This window comes from Oxyura jamaicensis, chromosome 3 (assembly GCF_011077185.1).
Source record: "Oxyura jamaicensis isolate SHBP4307 breed ruddy duck chromosome 3, BPBGC_Ojam_1.0, whole genome shotgun sequence".
Classification (NCBI taxonomy): Eukaryota; Metazoa; Chordata; class Aves; order Anseriformes; family Anatidae; genus Oxyura; species Oxyura jamaicensis.
In genome coordinates this window covers 85,223,638-85,234,881 of record NC_048895.1, presented here as the reverse complement: position 1 = coordinate 85,234,881, position 11,244 = coordinate 85,223,638, and positions in this window count along the sequence as shown.

Sequence of the window (11,244 nt, the reverse complement as noted above, 5' to 3'; positions counted from 1 at the left end):
TTGATTTTCCATTACTTTGAATCTAGATCAAAATCTCAGATTACAACTGAATAACAAGAAGATGGGGAAAAGGCATTTCCATTAGTTGTGAATCTAATTATCAGTTCTCTGTTTTCATTCAAGTCAATGGAATTAGATAATTAAAGTGGAAATTGATTGAGAGAACATAATTTGATTAGGACACTGTAAGAGACTGGGAGGATAGCACTTTATTGCAAAAGTCTTACTCTTGCTAGTTTTGTTGTTGTTGTAGTTGTTTGTTGTTGTGTGTGTGGGTTTTGATTGTTTTGTTTTTGGTTTTGGTTTTAGTTTGGTTCACTTTCCATCTAGCTGAACTTGTTTCAGAATTTCTTGGTTGACAGCTGTTTGCAAAGCTCAGGATGAAGTGGTTTATCTGTAAATATAAAATGGGCAGGGTTCTGATGCTGAAGCATAACAGGAAAGTAGTATTTCACTTTGTATTAAGGTATTTGTGAAAACATACTTGCAGAGAAAAACGTTCTGGAGAAATGCAACTTAGATTTCCAGAGTTGTCATGATTTCCTTTTTCTTAACAAAATGACGCTTCTTCAAATCAACTTCCTTATGGAATCAGATTGTAACAGCAGACTATATTTCTGTGCATGGTTTATAGACAATCCAATTCAAAAAAAAAAAAAAAAAAAAAAGCAAAAAGGCTCAGCTTCGTCTTAGTGCTCCTATAGTACAAAGATTTGTAGGCTCTGGCTTTCTGTAGAACCCTCTGAGTAGTGGCTGCCAAAATACTGTCAGTTTAAGAATGTGCAGCAATTTATGTGGTAGTACTTAAACCCCTGGGATTCAGCTAATTGTACCCATTCCTTGCCTACACAGTAGAATGGATTTATAATCATTGTAACCTTAGAAAACACTAATTTATTGGTGTTGAGCATGGGTTGTTTCACATTATGTTAAAGTAACTAAAACTAAAGTCAGTGAGAGAATTTTCTCTAAAGGCCCAGTGAATTGAGAACCCCTCGATAAACGTATGTATTACAGGCACTTTGAACTATCTTTAAATGCTGTAAATTCTCTTATGATTTGTTTAGGAACACATACTGCTCCTGTAGAACTCCACCTATTTAATTTCCTCTCTATTAGGGCTTTTATCTGAAAAGAGGGAGTATGATTTTTGTGATTTATTTATCTGTTGGAACTCTCAATGAGTTTGAATATATATGCATTATTGAATCTGTTTCTAAATTTGGATCTGGCTCTATTGATCAGGTAATTGTTAGCTGAAGACAGGTAGTTGCTTTCTTAGTAGAGAACCTCCAAACACATCCTTCACCCCCACACAGAAGCGACTCACAGGATGTGCATAAATGTTCTGTTCTATTCTTAAAGATATTTTTGTTTTCTAGACCACACTAGAATAATATCTCCCCTTCCCCTGGGGCTTTCCTCTGTTAAGAAACAAAAGGCACACAATCTCAGCTTGTAGCAGTCTTTTAGCCCATGTCAGCAATTAGCTCAGGCAAGCTGCGCTATTTGTTCAATAACTCCTTCATGTACCTTGTGATGTAGAACTTCCTTTACTTTATAGCCAGGTTACAATTTACAGAGTTCAGAATTCTAATACCAAGTTAAATGCAGGGGCACTTTCATCCATCAGCAGTTAGGTGACATTTTAGAGCTACTGCGGTTTGCAAATGACCTTTGGGGTGGTAAAAATATCTGTGCAGACACCAATGTGCTGTCAGCTCTGCTGCAGCCCCAAAATCCCATTGCCTTAAAAATATATCCTGAAAGACATTACCCTTTCCAGGAAATAAATTGCTTGAGTTTTGTATCCATTTTCTTTCCGTTTTCCTTGCAGTTCTCCATTGAAAATGGCTAGGTTGGTGAAACTTTCAAAAGAGAAAAGTTTGACCCTGAATTACACTTCTGCCCAAATGAAATAACTTGGCAATTAATGCCAGTAAAAGTAAAAATAAATATCTGGATATCCTTTTAGAAAAGTTAAGTGCTTAAGGCATTTGTAATGCATTTCCACAGCTAAAGTGTCCCAGGTGCTTCTCAGAAAGCACAACAAATTTTAAGAGTCTGATCTCAACCAAGAAACTTCCCTACAACAGAAAAAAGAGTATTGTTCCTAAAGCATCAAGAAGATTACTGCATAGAAAGTATACTGAAAAGTTTATCACATGATGTGATAAAAAGGAAAAACTTGTATCTGCCTACAAAGAGAAAACATGGGGGGTGAGTGTGTCTTTCTTTCTCTCTCTCTCTTTTTTTTTTTTTTTTTTTTTTTTCCCTTCTCCTTTTGGTAGTTTAATGATTGATAGAAAACATAACTTTATTAGAATTTCATGAACAATCTAGAGAGACTGAGCACCTATGTCAGTTTTACTAAATAGGGGTGGTGGTGTCTTCTCTTTTCCTCTTGTTTTCTCAGAGACACTAGTAGGAAAGACTGCTACATGGGGGGTAGGAAGGACATCTTCAAGTCTCAACTCTAAAGCCGTATCTTCTCTAACACAGACCAGGAAAGTTCTTAGATAAGCCTTGTTTTTAGGCTTTCCCCATGAAGCAGAATTGCCTAGTTTCCTTTAATACACAATACATGTATGAATAAGTATAATAAAATGTAAAAATTCTTAGCATTTTATTGTGGTTCAGAGTATTTGCAGAGGTTTCCAGTCAGGACAGAGTTGTAATTTGAAAATTTAAGTGGAATGAAACTCTAATGTGGAAGTATTCTAGAGTAAAAAAAAAACCTGCCAACAGTAAGGTTAAGATGGGCGTATGCTTTAGTACTCCAAGAGGCTGGGGACTCTCCTGTAGGACCCCACCCTCATGATTCAGGAACATTAGTTTCATGTCTAGTAGCAGAAAGGAGAAAAAGTGCAAGTCTTTCCCCACACTCTTCTGTATGTCTTATTGCCAGCTTGCCACACTTCTATAGACTTCACAGCCCCATTCCCAACTTTAATCTCACAGGTCTGACCTCCTGATTCTCTCAGGATGTGGCTGAGAGACACAGGCAAACAAGTACAGGACAGTCTGACCGCATAGTCTTGGTGACTTTAGGCAAGGTTAAAATCACAGCAATCACTTTATTTTGGATGGTGAACAATATTGCAGCTGCTAAGAGCAGCTAGTGAGTAGAACTAAGGAAATGATGTATTTTTGTAATTTGTTTTTTCCTTCTTTCGACAACTCATGAAATTTACAGAAATGTACTTAAGCTGTTTTATTATTATTATTTATAAATGTCATGCATGGTTTTGCTGGCATGCAGGTAGGCACTATAAGTACTCTCATCTAACTGTCTAGTATTTGGCTAAACTGTCTGTTCTCATTTTTAATTGCTTGAAAGCATCCTTAATTGCTACTTGATTAGTTCTAGAGAAATGCCAAAAATCTCTTCTGGGGTTGAATCTGGCCAAAGAACTCAAAAACTAGTCTTTAACAATACCTCAGATTTATGCAAATTTTGAAAAATAAAGTTACATTATTCTCTTCTGGAAATACAGCTGTCCTATGATTTCCCTATAATTTTTAAACTTGACATCTTTTTTTCAACAAAAGCAAATTTTGAGAGATGAATTCAATCCATGACAGAGGATTTCATGTGAAGGTACATATTTCAGTAGCTGCAATCTAAGTATGTATCTATGAAGAAAAATTTAGAAATTAAAAGTATATTTTTCCAAAATTAGTAGGTAGAAAATGACCATTACATAGCTGCAGTAATAAACTGCATGGAATTGGCGTATTTATGGAGTTTTAGGCCATTCACTTTGGCATTCACTTTTTATGTATACTCTATCCATTGTAAAATAATGAATATGTATCAACTGGCCCTGTAAACATAATATCTTGTGGCAACAGAAGGCTGATTTTGTTACATTTATTATATTCAAACCATTTAACTTGTTTAAAAAAGATTAAGTGTTGATATGCAAAGGACATATTTAAGATGCGCTGGGGACTTGCAGGCCTTGAGACTGTGACTTATTTGAAAGGCCTTCCTGAAGTTTTACAAAGTTTTTGGGGTAAAATTTTGTAAGAACACTTAATATCATTTTGTTATTTGAAGGCATTTAAGGTTTTGTTTTGTTTTGTTTTGTTTTGTTTTCCTGAACATAAGTAACGATATGCAAAAGCTTGCATTCATATGGTTTCATGATTATTATTATTATTATTTTTTTTTTTCAGAGCAAATCACCGGAATCTACAAGGTGAAAAGGGAAGATTGTAACTGTAACACTGATTCAGCTTCACTGCTTGGATGTAATATTTTTATTTTGTTTAGCTATGGTATGCAAATCAGGTAACCTGATGCCAAAATATTAGTTTTCTATTTGATTCATGTTAAGGTTGCAGCCTTGATAATGCCATATGAGGTTGTATTTGAATACAGTGCATGTTCTGTAAATGACTTTAATGGTTTTACAAGGTCAGAGTGATTCAATTAGCTGCATGGTCATATTTGTAATCACATTATTATACCTCAGATAATATGAGGCACAGATGAATAAAAGGTCATATAATCTAATATGCTCTTACACCAGTTGAAAACATCCCCTCTAAACTATGCTACCCTAGGTCTCTTATTCTGGCTTTAGTTTAGTAATACCTGTAATGTGATGCAGTGGATAGCTAGTTAGTGATAGCTAAACTGAATTTACATTGAAGAATGGTATGCTTACTTTAACTGATAATCTCATATCTATGTAAAATAGATTTTGTCATTGATGCTAAATGTCACTTATGTATTTAGTAGCAAATCTCTGCTGCAGGAAGGTGGGAGTATAAAATAGTCCTTGATTCATGTGCGAAAGAAATAATGTTATAGGTACACAGTGAAACCTAAAATGTACATTTATGCTGAAATGTACAAATTGCCTCTTTGAATACAATTAAAAATATCTAATGTATGACACAGGAAGGTGTAGATTTCTTACAGCAGTTTCCACTGCAGTTTCCAAAAGCATCTTTTGTATTTGTTTTTAAAGTATGAAAACTTAAATAAAAAAATAAAATTGCATGAGTTACTCACAGAAATACTAGGTGTACGTCAGTACCTTACCACCTGTATTCATTTTCCACTTCAGCAATGACTAATCAATTGCAATTTAACTTAAATAGATGGCGTTGTTCATGGATGTTTTCTCTTTATGCTGTTCACTGTTTGGTACACATCTGTCACATTAAGCTGTATACAAATTCATTTGATTGAAAAAATCTAAGTGGATCTTTAGTAGAATATTAAGGAGGTTAATGTAATAAAACTCATTGTAAGACATTATGGAAAAGGAGATGAAAATTATTAACACTGATTTATGTTATTTATGCTCATTTTCTCATGGGTTTCATTCCATATTTCATACATTGAGGACATGTATGTCCAAGCAGTCCATCCAGGATGACTTGTGAGATGCAGAAATATCAAGAGTGTCTGCTTGCTTGAGCTCTCACATGACAACAAGGAACAAACTTTTTTTGGAAAGCCTTTTATACCCTTTAGGAGTCAAAAGATACAATGAACAAAGGACTGTGATCAGTAGCACCAAGTCCATCTGGCGGTCAGTCTTGAGTGTTGTATGCCAGGGCTCACTCCTGGCACCAATACTATTCAATATCTTAACATGATGGGCCAAATTGCTCTTTCAGTAAAACTGTAGATGATGAAACTAAGAGGACCAGCAAATACACTAGATGTTTGCACTGCTATTCAGAAGGATCTCAACAGGCTGAAGAAGTGGGCTGACATGAATTTCATGAAGTTCAACAATGGGAAGTGTAGAGTCCTGACCCTGGGGAGGAACAACCCCATGCACCAGTATATACTGGAGGATAACTTTTTGGGCCGCTTAAAGGGCGTTTTGCCAGCAGATAGAGGGAGGTGATCCTTCCCTCTACATGGCACTGGTGAGACCATACTTGGAATATTCTGTCTAGTTCTGGGTTCCCCAGTACAAGAGAGAAATGGACATACTGGAACGAGTCCAGGGAAGAGCCATTAAGACTATTATAGGAATGGAGTATCTTAATATTAGGAAAGGCTGTTTAGCCTTTCCTAAGGCTGTTCAGAACATCTGGGGCTGTTCAGAAGGGACAGCATGGAGGGTGATCACATCAATGTTTATAAATTACAGATGGGGGGAGTAAAGAAAACAGAACCAGATTCTTCTTAGTAGAATCCATAGAATTTTAGAATCACAGAATGTTTTGGGTTGAATGGGACCTTAAAGGTCATCTAGTTCCAACTCCCCAGTGCTGGGCAGAGATAACTTTCAGCAGACCAGGTTGCCCAAAGCTGCATCCAACATGACTTTAGGCCATCCAGCTACAGGACAACAGGCATCAGGCACAAGCTGAATTTCAGGAAATTCCATTTCAACATAGACCAATCACTGGCACAGGTTGCCCAAAGATGTGGTGGAGTCTCCATCCCTGGAGACATAAAAAAGTCAAATGGACATAATTCTGGGAAACATGCTCTAGCTCACCCTGCTTTGAGCAGGATAGGTGAACAAAATGAGCTCTTGATATGCCTTCCCACCAAAATGATTCTGTCCAATGATGTGATCTTGTACTCAGAATCTTGTGCTCAAAATGATACGTACAGAAATAACATTTTCCTGGTATTGGTACTATTCTGTTTCTACCACTTCTTGCAACTGTATTCACTGTGATGATGGGGAAGACTCCTTGATACAGATTTGAGGAGAAATTGTGGTACCATCTGCAGCTGATACTGTCTGCAAGATCATTAGTGATAAAAGTTTAGACTGCTGAGAGGAAAATGGCAAATGACCCCAAAGAAATGCAAAATGATACAACCACTTATTGCACAGTGACTTAAACTTTGTAATGCTAGGGGCTTGCCACACATAAATGTGCAGCCCTTCAGTGGCATCACTGCAGTTTTCTTGTCATTTGGTAGCCTTCCTGCTCATGCCCCAAGGCTTCTGAAGCAGTATTTCTTTCTTCATGTGTTTGAAACTGCTTACAACTTTGTGTTGGCAGACTATTAAAATGTGTTATGTTATCTTGGGTTCTGCTGGAAGCAATTGCCACAGACAGTGTAGATTGTCCTTCTTTCCTCCTTTTCCACCACAACTTCATAACCTTTAGTTTCTAACATCATGCTAGGGAACAAATACAGTTTATCAGATAACATTAGTAGATAGCAGTTTTCAGGTCCACTGTAAGCATTTTTCAATAATGCACATACATCGGCTAAGATTGCGTCAGGGGAGGTTTAGGTTGGATATTAGGAAGAACTTCTTTACTGAAGGGGTTATTAGTCACTGGAATAGGCTGCCCAGGGAAGTGGTTGAGTCACCATCCCTGGAGGTCTTTAAAAGACGTTTAAATGTAGAGCTTAGGGATATGGTTTAGTGGAGGACTTGTTAGCATTAGGTCAAAGGTTGGACTCGGTGATCTTGGAGGTCTCTTCCAACCTGGACTATTCTGTGATTCTGTGATTCTGTGATACATCAGGATGATCAGCCAAGTAATCAAAGCATACCTCAATCACTACTGAAAGTACAATGTGCAAAATCAACCGATAGAGAAATTGAGTAGGTCTTGGATATCTATAGTTACAGCTGAAAATGTATTGGAGGAAAACAACTGCTGCAGTGGAGAATAAACCCAGAAGAGGATGCCTATCTGTGGAAATTTTTCCCAGCTACCATCTGATGAAATTCCATCTGCCTGTTCTGATAGAAACCTAACTGCAGAACTGCCTCATCAATCACAATGTGATTTTTGTGCTTATAATTTTTTGCTTAATTTCAAAAGGTTTCCTAAATGATATTAAAAAAAAAAAAAAAAAAAAAAAAAAGTGTTCAAAGCCAGATGGTGATCACAGCTCTAGTGTTTTTTTCCAAACATACAATATAGAATTATACCTGGCCCAGTTCTTTAGGATTTGTAGGGAATTTTTGATGCCATAACATATATACCATTATTGGCAAGCTATTCCCAATATTCATTTGAATGTCTAAAGTTTAAAATCTTCCCACACTGTGTGACAAGGTCTGAATATGAAATAAGAAGGAGTAAGCAGAAAATTCCTAGGACCAAATTCCTTCAGCTCATGCTGATATAGGGATGTAGAAAAAGAAAAATACTAAAACTAGGTATTCTTATTCTTACTAGGTATAAAAAGGTCTAGGTTAGACCTTTAGGTTTCCAAATTAAAAAAAAAAAAAAATCCTGAATGAGGGAGAGTAACAGAAAAAAGTGTAATCAAGCAGGCTGATTGCAGTAGAACAAAGTCATTAAAGAATGAACTTCAGTACTGAGACTAGAATGTTTAGTGAATGTCTTCCAAACTATGTCATTAATATAGATGTAGATCTTACCTTTGACACTGAAATGTTGTGAAGTCCTGAAACAGAAGATGGACAAAACCTCTCAAAAATAGTATTTTCATGAACTGGATGGAAAAGAAGACAATATTTGTATTTTACTTGTAAAAAAAATAAACTTCTGAGGGGAGTGTCTATGTGGGTTTAGCCTGTGCATTATTATAGAATCATAGAATAGTTTGTGTTGGAAGGCATTTTAACAACCATCTAACCCAACACCTGACCATAGCCAGGGACATATTTAAGTAGATCAGGTTGCCCAAAGTCCCATCCAGCCTGGCCTTGAATACTTCCAGGGAGGGGCTATGTACAATTTCACTGGGCAACCTGTTCCACCACCTTCATCATGAAGAATTTTTTTCATTATATCTAACCTAAATCTACCCTCTTTCAGTTGAAAACCACTACCCCTTGCCCTGTCTCTTTGAAAGATTTTGATTGAAAGATATTAGAAGAGATTGGAGGTCTCTTCCAACCTAGACTATTCTGTGATTCTGTGATTCTGAGATCGTGTTGCCCTTCTATTACATGGTAGCTCCAGTGTCATAGAGTCTGTGGGGCACAGAGTCTGTTGCAGAGGCAGTTTCCCAGGAGAAAGGCTTTAAATGCCCCTGACATGCTTGGTTATCATTTTGTAACAAATGAAGTAAGTGTTGTGCATGTGAGACTTCTTTAGGACATAAATGTCACTTGTTTCCATAATATTAATCCTGTGGGACAGTGAGTGAGGCATCATCTTTAAAAAAAAATAGTATGTGGCTGCACTGTTGGAAGAGGCTGAATGAACATACTATATATATATAAATGGCTGGTGGGTTCTCATCTATGAGTATTTATTTCTGCAGTCTTTTAAAAATGCATAATTTACTACTGCAGAAGCTATGCCAAGCTTTTAAAAGACAAGTTGAATAGAATAGTTGAATAGAATTAAAACCAGTTGGAAGCCAGACATAAGTGGTGTCCCACATGGCTCAGTATTGGGGATGGTTCTCTTCAATATCTTTATCAATTATCTGGATGTGGGGATTGAGTGCACCCTCTGTAAGACGACAACAAGTTTGGTAGGAGTGTTGATCTGCTTGAAGGTAGGAAGGATCTACAGAAGGATTTGGATAGGCTTGGCTGACAGACCAAGGCCTGTATGAGGTTCAACAAGGCTAAGTGCTGAGTCCTGCACTTGGAGCACAACAACACTATGCAGTGCTACAAGCCGAGGGAAGAGTGTCTGGAAAGCTTTGCAGCAGAAAAGAGCCTGGGGATAATGGTTAACAGCGGGTGTATATGAGCCAGCATTGTGCTCAGGAGGCCAAGGAGGCCAACAGCATCCTGGCCTGTATCAGAAATAGTGTGACCAGCAGGACTAGGGAAGTGATTGTACACGGCTTTGGTGAGGCTTCACCTTGAATATTGTGTCCAGCTGGGGCCCTCACTACAAGAAAGATGTTGAGGTCCTGGAGTGTGTCCAAAGAAAGGCACTGAAGCTGATGGAGAGTTTAGAGAACAAGTCTTATGAGAAACACATGTAGGGGTTAATCAGCCTAGAGAAAAGGAGGCTCAGGGGAGACCTTATTGCTCTCCACAACTGCAAGCCTCTGTTGGGGTGGGTGTCAGTCTCTTCTCCCAAATAGCAAACAATAGGACAAGAGTAAATGGCCTCAAGTTGCACCAGGGGAGGTTTAGGTAGGATATTAGGAGAAAAGTCTCCACTGAAAGGATTGTGAAGCATTGGAAGAGGCTGCCTGGAAAGTTGAGTCACCATCCTTGGAGGTATTTAAAAGATATGTAGATGTGGTCCTTAGGGACATGGTTTAGTGGTTGACTTGGTAGTGCCATGTTAATGGTTGGATTTTATGATCTTAGAGGTCTTTTCAAACATAAATGATTCTATGATTCTATAAACAAATACTCAGCTAATCAGAACATATGGCTTTGTTTTGACACCTTCTGGGTTCACTTGTAGAGCTTGACACTTCACATCTGAAGATACTTTTCCAACTTGAATTAACAGAGTTGCTAATGGATACAACAAACTGTCATCACCTTGCAGACCTGCTCTAGGTATTGTAATGTATTACAAAGTCTTCAGGCATTGTTTCCTCATGGGCTTCCTTGCCAAGGTCCTTCCTTTTTCTATAACCCACCTTTCTTTCTCATTTTCCAGTGTCTCATCCCTTTCCCAGTCTTTTTGTTATTTCTGTTCTTATTTCTCCAGGCTTGGAAGCCCCATTTTTATTTTATTTTTATTTTTATTTTTCCCAGACATTCCTAGATTCCCACTTGCTTTTTTTTTTTTTTTTTTTTTTTTTTTCCCTGTGATAGACTTTTTACTTTTTCCTCAGTCCTGATTTATCTATTTCACTGTCTCATTCTTACCAAGAGGTCTTGTTCCCACTCTTATCTCATCAGCTTAGGTTTCACTACATCCTCTCCACATTCAGCACAAATGTCTTTTCCTTCTTGGCTCCACCTTCATCTTGGTTTTCAGGCTTCCTCCTTCTTCCTAAGCCTGCTGCAAAAGTTTATTTTCCTTCTCCTTTCAGTTTTTCTCTCTCTTGCATTTCCAATTTCTTTGCATCATCTGAAAAGCCAGTTTAAGAGAAAGGGTGCAGTAAATTGGGGTTAGACTGGAGATATGAGGGAATGAACAACTTCTGTTCAAACAAATATTAATGTGCTCAAACTTCTGATCTAGCAAATCTTGCATAAAAACAGAGTTGCAGTAACAGAGAAGGTCCCAAGGCATCATAGTTTGCAGAATGCCAGATTTACCTAGTGCCTTCACTGACAGCTGACACTTATAAGGAGGAAAATGAAGATATGAACTGTGAATTTAAAACTTAAGTGATCTACTGAAGCATTAAAAAATCATCTTAAACTGTCTAGAAATGGCAGG